The sequence below is a fragment of the Vipera ursinii genome, assembly GCF_947247035.1.
Source record: "Vipera ursinii genome assembly, chromosome: 2".
In the NCBI taxonomy this organism is placed as follows: domain Eukaryota; kingdom Metazoa; phylum Chordata; class Lepidosauria; order Squamata; family Viperidae; genus Vipera; species Vipera ursinii.
In genome coordinates, this window is record NC_139513.1 from 145,893,780 (window position 1) to 145,903,020 (window position 9,241).

At 46.2% G+C, this 9,241-nt stretch overlaps 1 protein-coding gene across 1 annotated transcript in view; it reads right to left on the reverse strand.

Annotated features, from left to right (window-relative positions):
- NCKAP5L (NCK associated protein 5 like) overlaps positions 1-8,486 on the reverse strand; it is a 53,001-nt gene extending 44,515 nt beyond the window's left edge. The window contains exon 1 of the mRNA XM_083356167.1: positions 8,359-8,486. The gene's annotated coding sequence lies outside the window, so the exon portion shown is untranslated. The remainder of the gene's footprint in view (positions 1-8,358) is intronic.
- Positions 8,487-9,241: the final 755 nt, after the last annotated feature.

A 9,241-nucleotide genomic window follows, 5' to 3' on the forward strand; every position in this document is an offset into this window, starting at 1 on the left:
CTCTTGTGGAGAAACAAAGGACTGCGCCTGGGATTTCAGGCAGATCGCTGCCCTCGCTTACTTAAGGGAATTGCAGTTCAACCCATCCGGAGAATGTAAAGTTGGAGGGCTGCTCCTGGGATCACAAGACCCAGGACACCCAATTCCTGCAGGAAACGGTGGTCTTCTGGGCCCACTGCAGGCAAGGCACGGATGGAGGAAAAAACCCTCCATCCCTGGCAGATGCCACTGAGAAAACGAGGTCACAGACTAAGGCACTGGATTGGCAGCTGGCCAGGCAGCAGCCTTGTGGGAGAGAAAAACTAAGACCTCCCTGGAATATCCTCCCTTTCTTCTCCGTATTCAGCAGAGAAACCAGGGGTTTCAAGAGCCCTACGGGCACCATAACACGAACTGCACTTCCCCTGAAATACAGAACTTGGTTTTAAAAGAGACTCCTCAAAATAAGCCTCAAATAGCAGGGATGTACTGTTACGAGTCGCCTTGCAGGGGAGATGGGTAGCATAAAAATTTAATAAATTAATAAACCCGCTCGGTTCCACCTTATAGACGCTCATGGTTTCTTGCCCCTACTGTATATTTCCATAGCAAGCGCAAGAAAGGAATAGTTTTGACAGGTGCAGGTTTTCCCAGACTTTGACCATTGAAGAGCTTCTTGATAGTAACTGTAAGAACACGTTCCTTTGTGAATCTTAAAATTATTATTCTGTAAGAGTTCTTATTCCCTCACTGTTGTTAATTGCGAAGTCGTGTCCGACCCATCGCGACCCCATGGACAACGTTCCTCCAGGCCTTCCTGTCCTCTACCATCTTCTGGAGTCCATTTAAGCTCACGCCTACTGCTTCAGTGACTCCATCCAGCCACCTCATTCTCTGTCGTCCCCTTCTTCTCTTGCCCTCAACCTTTCCCTCACTATAACTATTCAAATCACTTGGTTGCCCCCTTCACATCTCCTCTGTCCCCCTGTTCCTGTTAAAAAATCTTGCATTCACCCACACTCACTTCAACTCCCTCTAGGAAAATTACTATTTCTGAATCCTCAGGAATAACAGGAGGCAGTCCTGACTTCTGCCTTGAGGCACAGCTGAAAGACTTCTGAAAGCTGAAAGACTTCTGAAAGCTGAAAGACTTCTGCTGTCCTGTAATATGAGTGCAGCCATTTTGTAGGTGGGAATCAGATTTGCTGGAGAGTTGCCAATTATATTGTCTCTTCTAAAATCCTTGTTTGAAATATTACAGGACAGACTTCTGAAAGCTGAAAGACTTCTGCCTTGAGGCACACATGATCATGCTAAAACGGAAACTCAGAATCAAATGTGGCCAAGTGGGATCCAGCAGTTCCAAGCAGGGAAATGGATTAGAACCATTTCTCTCATCAAGATGAGCTCCCAGAACCAAACTTTCAAGGTGAAAAGAGGACATTAACTACATACCACGGCTTTTACTTTTACAGCCATTATACAGATTGTCTGTATGCACCCACTAGATCAGACATGTCAAACTTGCGACATCACGTGACGTCGTGCAACGTATCGGGACAGTTTTGCCATTGCTGGCAATGGGGTGGCCGCGGCTTCTGCGTGACGCATCTGGCCCGTGGGCCGGCATTTTGACAACCCTGCACTAGATAATACATATAATACTAGATAGTACATAGATAATACTCCAATATATTTTGGAGTGGGGGCCAGCCTTCAAAACCTGCAGGATATGGCCAAGACATCATACAAATTTATAGATAGTCCTCAACTTACAACAATTGAGCCCAAAATTTCTGTTGCTAAGCGAAACAGTTGTTAAGTAAGTTTTGCCCCATTTTATGATCTTTCTTGCCACAATTGTTAAGTGAATCACTGCAGTTGTTAAGTTTGCAACAGGATGAATCTGGCATCTTCACTGACTTTGTCAGAAGGTTGCAAAAGATGATCAGATGACTCTGGGGCACTGCAACCACCATACATATAAACCAGCTGCCAAGCATTTGAATTTTGATCATGTGACCATGGGGAATGCTTCAATGGTCATGTGAAAAACAGTAATAAGACACCTTTTTCAGTGCTGCTGTAAGTTTGAACGGTCACTAAACGAGTTGTTGTAAGTGAAAGACTACCTACACTTGAAGGACTACCTGCACTTACCCAGAGCTTATTTCAAACAAGGATTTTAGAAGAGACAATATAATTGGCAACTCTCCAGCAAATCTGATTCCCACCTACAAAATGGCTGCACTCATATTACAGGACAGCAACCCAGCTAAAAACTGAGCTCAGTTTTTGACTCTCGATGAAGCAGGTGAGATGAGGCAAGGCAAGGCTGAAGTGGTGCATGCCTCAAATGGCCACTCGTCACTCACATGGATCCTAGATGTTCAGTTTGAAAAGAATCATGACTGACACCTCGGCATAGTTGGGGGAAGACACAATAGTCATCCACATACTCAACTTGGAAACCTATTTATACTTCTTAAATGAAACAAGTGAAGAAGTGAAATGGGTTTTCTTCTTCAACAATATGCGCAGAAATTATTTCTACACTACAGCTTATGGGTAGTGCTTGCATTAACTGGAGAAGATATACAGTCTTGCAACCGGATTACAAAGACAAGTTCTGCCACCTATATATTTCAGCCCTCCAAAGTTATAAAGATATGTGAGAATGACCTTGGCAGGTGGGGAAGAGACCCAGCCGGGGGAACAATAGGAGGAACATCAGAATGTGGATTGGACAAGCAGCTCAGACGGGACCCTCCCTAGTTTCTTCAACTGTAAAGGTAAGTGGGGAAGAGATATACTTGCAAGATTCTGTTAATGCACGGCTTTTCAACCTTTTCACCCATTCTACCACTTTTAGGATATGGCAACATCCGAGTACCACCAGTTGCCTAACAAGGTGTCAAAAACTTGATGACCAAAAAAAAAGAAAAAAGGAAAAAAGTGATGAAGTACAGGTGGTCCTTGACTTACAACAGTTTGCTTAGTGACTGAAGTTACAATGGCACTGAAAAAAATGCCCCCCCAAGCCACAGCCGAGCAAGACACCTGCCTGCCTGCCTGGCGGCGCTCTTCCTCCTGTCTGAGGTTTTCATTGTTGTGAGCATTTCTGTTGAGGATTGTCAGCGGGGGTGGAGTGGGGGGTGTTTGGTTTTTATTCCCCCCGTCTGCTGGGTGGTTGCAGCAGGTTTTGGTCACCTTACATGACCCTGGGACACTGTGACCGTCATAAATATGAATCAGTTGCCAAGCATCTGAATGTAAATCACAAGACCCTGGAGATGCTGCAACATTCCAGCTGATCGGCGCTTCTTCTGGCCTCAGCAGAAGAAGCTGGAGCTCAGTGCTGATCCTGGCACTTCCACTGAGCCCTGACAGCCCTGCATCTCCAGCCATCTCTTGCTCAGGCTTCTGCGGTGCTACCACCGGTTCAGCTCATTCCCCTCCCCCGCTACCACTTTTCTAGGATGGTTGCATACCACCTGCCAGTTGCCAATGTACCACAAGTGGTACCCGTACCACTGGTTGAAAAGCCCTGTGTTAATATATCCTTAAAGTAGAATTAGTCCATCTGGTCACGCTTCCTGCCTGGACTACCTTGCTAGGCTGACATCAATCTTGCAAATCTGAGCATACATTTGTCTCCTATCACCTTTAAAGCTCAAGAAAGCAGGGAGGATCCTTTTTGAGACCCTTTTGCCATGCCCATATTTCTTTTGAGAGCTAAGCTGCCTTTTGTGCCTTAGCTGTGGCTCTTCCCCATTTCCCCAGGTCATTTACACATATCATTACAACAATTCATAACTTATTCACAACTCATGGGCTGAGTAGCAAAACCAGAGTCCAATTGAAATGGCTAATGAGTCAGCTGGAATCAAATTCCCAATGGATAACCATGTTAGTTCAGGCTGCAAAAAGAAATTGGGGAGCACTTTTCAAATTGGCAGATCAGAGCATAAATTTTCCATAACTCTGTGAGATTTCTGATCTATCAGATGCAGAAAATAAATATAGGGTATACAGAGAAATGCAAACACTCTGTAATAGTTTTGTGTCAAGTACAGATGGACACAAACTGTTTTACAAAAGTAAAAACTCACATCATAGCCCATTTGAAAAACTTATCACGAACATAAGGATATGCTTTACATACAGTATTTCCTCTCTACCCCTACAGCCTCCCTATCCTTATCATCTGCTCAACAAAAAACGCCTGTCACTACAGGTAGTCCTCACGTTATGACCACAATTGAGCCCACCATTTAAGTTGCTAAGTGAAACATTTGTTAAGTGACCTTGCCCCATTTTATGACTTTTTGCTACAGTTAAGTGAATCATTGCATTTGTTAAGTTTGTAACATGGTTGTTAAGTGAATCTGGCTTCCCCATGGACTTTGCTTGTTAGAAGGTTGCAAAGGACACTGCAACCTTTGTAAATATGAACCACTTGCCAAGCATCTGAATTTTGATCATGTGACCAAGGGAAGGATGGAACAGCCGTAAGTGTGAAAGCGGTCATAAGTCACTTTTTTCAGTGCTGTTGTAACTTTGAATGGTCACTAAATGAACTGTTGTAAGTCAAGGACTACCTGTACATCTTATGGCTATCAAAAGAGAATCTGTACATACAAACCCTTCAAACTTCATCTGTATAAAACAAGAAGTTAGGCATTTATAATCTCTCTCACGCACATTACAGGCATTTCGCATATGGAAAAACAGAGGCAGGTGGACAGATCTTAATAAGTTTAATAGAATTCACTGGCTGGGTTCAAAACAGAGTAAACAAAGGCTTCAGTGATGAGGTAACAAAACATACTACAACTTACTGGCTATGGTCACACAAAATCCTGCCTGTAGTTAATTGAATGATTTCATTAACTCAATTCCCCTGTGCATTTTTTACAACAACCTGAGCCTAACACTCTGGCTGAGTTCATTCATTGCTTACAGCCACCAGCTAACTGGCAGTTTGGCCTAGTGTGCTATGCTGGTGCATCCAGTGAGGTTCCTTTGGTTTTAGCTTAACGTGATGTGCAGATCCAGCTATTGTGGTTTACGGCTGAGCATGTTATGTAAAGGCAACCACTGCCCTGGAGATCGCCAGCTAATTTTCTTCGAAGAGGCCTGCAAAGGGGCAAAGAGTGTGCCCTGCTACCTATCAGAACACCTTTCAGCAAAGGAAACTCGTGTCAAATCTTAGCCAGGAAAGCCATTTCAGAAGACCAGAAATGGAAAGAATTCTGATCTGTATGTTTAGGATCATTTCAGGATTAGAAGCAGCAGCAGCGGGGCGGATACCGAATCCCTGGAAACCCAAACAAGCTGCTGTGCTGGAGTGCAAATGACTAGTGGATTCAGTTTACTCAAAGGTTTCTGTTAAATCCAAACCTGATTTTTTTTTCTTCTCCCCACCCACCCCGCGCGTGCTCGGTTACTATTTTGCTAGGCGTATTTACCAAAAAACGAAAACCCACGACCTTCCGAAGACCACCTGGAGCAGCGCGCAGATTGGGCTTAACTTCAGGTCAGGAGGATCGAGCCCTTTCCCCAGCGCGAGGCAGATGAGAGAGGAAAGGAGCGCGCGTCCTTGGGCTTCCAAGGGAAGGAGTTGCATTGCCACGGGGAAATCCACCCACTGGCTCTGCACATAAAAGTGGCTGGAAGGAAAAAGCAGAAATAGAAGCGGAACTGCGGAACTGCAGAATTGCTCGTAAAAATACCCATATGATAACCTTAACATGTTTATCGCAGTCAAATAACCTCCCTATCCAAGATTCGGTCGCCTCAGAGACAATTTTTTAAAAAGCCTGTAAAGTTCATAAAAACAGTAATCCATTAAAACGCCACATAACATAAAATTCAAGTGTCTAAAATGAATCATAGCCCTACAACACGTCCCATAAACTCATCGGAACAGGATCTTTCCTTCTTTTCTTAAGCAAGGGGATAGATGGGGAAGTCATCAAATTTGCAGATGACACCAAGCTGGCAGGAATAGCCAACACTCCAGAAGATAGGCTTAAGATACAGGAGGATCTGGACAGACTCAAACACTGGGCACTATCTAACAAAATGAAATTCAATGGTGAAAAAGTAAGGTTCTACATTTAGGCAGGAAAAATCAAATGCACAGCTATAGTATAGGTCACAGGTCTGCAACCCGCGGCTCTGGAGCCGCATGCGGCTCTTTCAGCCGTCTCCTGTGGCTCCCAGTCCTCTGCCATGTGCAGTCCCCCCCCAAAAAAGTGGGACTAAAAAGTTCAACCAATCAATTCAAATATGCAGGGTAGGTGCATATCTCGCCTTGGCTTCACTCTTCAAACCCTGTTCTGCGCATGTGCGCATGTATGTGCATGTGCACACATTTTTTGCGGCTCCCAGTTTTTCCTTTTGTGAGGGAACTGGTTCCGAGTGGCTCTTTCACTGTTTCAGGTTGCTGACCCCTGGTATAGGTGGTACCTTGCTCAATAGTAGCAACTGTGAGAGAGATCTCGGAGTCCTAGTGGACATTCACTTCAATATGAGCCAGCAGTGTGCTGCAGCTGCCAAAAAAGCCAACACAGTGCTAGGCTGCATTAACAGAGGGATAGAATCAAGATCACGTGAACTACTAATACCACTTTACAATGCCTTGGTAAGGCCACACCTGGAATACTGCATCCAGTTTTGGTCACCACGATGTAAAAAAGATGTCGACACTCTAGAAAGAGTACAGAGAAGAGCAACAAAGATGATTGGGGGACTGGAGGCTAAAACATATAGGGAATGGTTGCTGGAATTGGGTATGTGTAGTTTAATGAAGAGAAGGGTGAGGGGTGACATGATAGCAGTGTTCCAATATCTCAGGGGCTGCCACAAAGAAAAGGGAGTCAAGCTACTCTCCAAAGCACCTGAAAGCAGGACAAGAAGCAACGGATGGAAACTAGTCAAGGAGAGAAGCAACCTAGAACTAAGGAGAAACTTCCTGACAGTTAGAACAATTAACCAGTGGAACAACCTGCCTCCAGAAGCAGTGAATGCTCCAACACTGGAAGTTTTTAAGAAGAGACTGGCCAGCCATTTGTCTGAAATGGTATAGGGTTTCCTGCCTGAGCAGGGGGTTGGGCTAGATGACCTCCAAGGTCCCTTCCAACTTATTATTAAGGCAGTCCCATAGATCGCAACATTTAGCTGCTCGTCTGTCTTATGTGCCGCCTCTACGGAATCAAGTCCCTCTGAACTCCACCACTGGGATCATCGCTAAGCCGAAGCCTTCTTAAAGCTTAGCGCCGTGAGCGAACGCAGCCAATTGTTGCTTATCCACAAGCCACGGTTTAAAATCATGGCTGAATGCGACATTATTCAAACAAACCCATCCAGGAGGACTGCTTTCTAAGCAGATACGCAAAACGACTTCCAGCGAGAGCGCCACTTAAACCTTGCAGAAATTGCATTCGCACAACACGCTGAACTCCAGCTAACCAACCACGTGTTAATTTTGCGTGGAGTGCTCACCCAGCGCGTGAGTTTACCGTTCAGTATATCTTGCGAATCCAAGCAACTGGACCGAGTCAACCGCAGACAAACGTATCGTTGTGAATGTATCCACCGGTTCTGCTGCATCTGCATTAGCCCCAACTCTGCACTCGTGGCTTGCCACAATAACTCAGCTGATTGGATTCCTACAAGGCCCATAATTACAAACTAGCCTTCCCTAAAAAGGTAAAGGTAAAGGTTCCCCTGCACATGCGTGCTAGTCGTTTCCGACTCTAGGGGCCGGTGCTCATCTCCGTTTCAAAGCCGAAGAGCCAACGCTTGTCCGAGGACGTCTCCGTGGTCATGTGGCCAGCATGACTAGACGCCAAAGGCGCACAGAACGCTGTTACCTTCCCACCATAGTGGTCCTTATTTTTCTACTTGCATTTTTACGTGCTTTCGAACTGCTAGGTTAGCAGAAGCTGGGACGAGTAACAGGCGCTCACTCTGTTACGGCACTCAGGATTCAACCCGCCAAACTGCCGACCTTCTGATCAACAAGCTCAGTGTCCTAACCCACTGAGCCACCGCGTCCCTACTTTAGAGTAATTCCTGGATGGAGAGACTGTATTTCCTTCACTTCAAATTAATCAAGCAGCTCAACCCCCCCCCTTCCGGCTTCGGCCCCTGCGCTGCAACTCAACCGGAGTGCCAGGGACAAGCTCGGCGCTCGGGGGCGGCCCCCAGCGCGAGACAGTGAGGATCTGGCGCAGCGGGTGAACATCGGGTTCCCCGCCCCATCCCCCGGCAACGCAATCGGCCTACAGGAGAGAGCCCCGGTGGGAGGGGAAGCTCCGGAAGGAGCCGCAGAGCAGCGAAGGGAGCGGACGCCTCTCCATCGCAACTCACCCTGCGGTACTACTGGTGGCAAACGGGGCTTAGTGCCACCGAAACAGCGGAGATCTCTCCGCAGGCGCCTCGCGGCGTTTCCCGCAGCCACCGCGGCGATCTCTCCCGGGTTTCTCGCTTCCAAAGGCCGCTTCTGAAGAAAGTGATGTCATGGCTCTAAAACGGCGGGACTCCTCCCTGCATGCTGACCCGCGACAGCCAATGGGTGCCTGGTCCAAGCTTACTTGGCGCCAGATGTTTCTCATTGAGCGGCAGCACCAACATCACCGCTCCTCCGGCTGCTCCAGGCCTAGTAAAGGGCCAGTAGCGCCACGATGGCGGTAGCGACAGCGCCGGCGACGGCATTGCTGTGAGAGGAGAGAGTCTTGACACGTTGGAAGGGACAAGCAAGGGGCTGAGGTGCTGGTTAGCTTTTCAGTTTACTGCTATTATGCTCAGCTTGAATCTGTTTTTCCCTCCCAGGGAGGAGCCTTCTCTGGAGATTTCTTAATTTCTTGGGCCGCCAATCTTTTCATTCTTTAAACTGCCATACTGTTAATATAGTAATAAGGGACTTGAGTACCAAGTTTTGGGATGAACTGTTACAAGGTTAAAAGAAAAGAGCTGAGATTCTAGAGACCACATGGGTCTTTTCAATGTAGGTTTGCAATTTTTTCTCTGAGTTATGGTCGATATTCACACAACATGCTAATGCTAACCTAGGTTTAACATGATTTTGCAAATGTATCTATCCTAGTTCAATATATTGAGTCCTAAACCATGACCAGCTCTGACTTGTTCTCATAAAAGACACTGCAGCAAGATCTCATGATTCACTTTTCAGGCTGTGATTAGATATTTCCTTTTTAAGGAAATGAGACTATAGCTTTTTCCCACTGAGGTT